The 1,159-nt window shown below is 31.0% G+C and overlaps 1 pseudogene; it reads left to right on the forward strand.

Moving 5' to 3' along the window:
- The window catches only part of LOC118749918, a 15,042-nt pseudogene that overhangs the window by 13,613 nt on the left and 270 nt on the right, over positions 1-1,159 (forward strand).

The following is a 1,159-nucleotide window of genomic DNA, read 5'->3' on the forward strand; positions in this document are numbered from 1 at the left end:
GGTATTTAATGTTCGGCTCCGCCCGAACTTAGACTTTCTTACTTGTTCTAATATGACATTCATCCAGCATATCGCACGATAGCTACTTAAAGCTATACTGAGATCAATATATGAAACATAACAAAATTCAAAACTACTCACCAGGAGCCCAAATATACCGGTCTTCTGTTTTTGTCGGTAACAACTCTTTAGCAAGCATGATATGGGTTATTGTGTGAACATTAAGTTTGTTCCTGTATTTGGATTTTATTAAAGCTAATTCAGAAAATTTTCTTTCTGCTGCCGCTGAACTGTGTGGCAGTGACAATAAGTTGAACACAAAATCAGAAAGTTCTTTGTAAGGTTTTTTCGCCCATACCATTTTTAATTTGACTTATTTCCACCCAAAAAGTATTTATATCGATATCGTCTTGGAACGACTTTTGGACAACGCAACAACTTCCATTGAGTAACAATAGTTTCAGCATCGCACGCAAAGAAAGAAGAAAATTCTATAAGCAGCGGAGAAATTTAAATATCTCATCCAGACAAAACTTTTTCTGGAGTGATATTTGACAAAAGTTTTAAGCCTTTTCTTTTAAAATCAAACCGCGATTTTATCTGAATTAAAAGTTCTACATAAAAAGAAATTATATTTTTTTTAATCTTAAGCATTTCGCACTGCTCTATTTTACTTTTTATGTAAGCTTACGCCTTACTTCCAATATATACATCTTTTACATATAAGTAGTTCCGTTTATCATATATATCAATATCCGAGACAATGTTATTTTGCTTTATAATGTCGTTAATAACAAAGTTACTCAAAATAAGTCTATAATTTGCTTGTATTTGCTGATACAAGCCAGGGAAACGTAGTTTTTCCGATTGAAATTCCTTATTTAAGTTGTTAATAATTTTTAATACATATGATAAAAACATAAGATATATTTTATTTTCAGTATTCACAGTTTCAGCAATATCTGCAGCACGAACCACATTGACCTCAAGATAACTTGAAATAAAATATATTAATGATGTGGAAGATAATTTGTATCAATGAACTTTATTCTTCAGTTATCAAGTACAAACTCAAAACTTAAAAGCTAGGAATCACTAGTCTAATATTACATTTACATTGGACCAAAATGCGTGATTTGAAATCAGTCATTTGAAGGTG

This window comes from Rhagoletis pomonella, unplaced genomic scaffold (genome assembly GCF_013731165.1).
Source record: "Rhagoletis pomonella isolate Grant_MI unplaced genomic scaffold, Rhpom_1.0 Rhpom_scaffold_00087, whole genome shotgun sequence".
NCBI classification, from domain to species: domain Eukaryota; kingdom Metazoa; phylum Arthropoda; class Insecta; order Diptera; family Tephritidae; genus Rhagoletis; species Rhagoletis pomonella.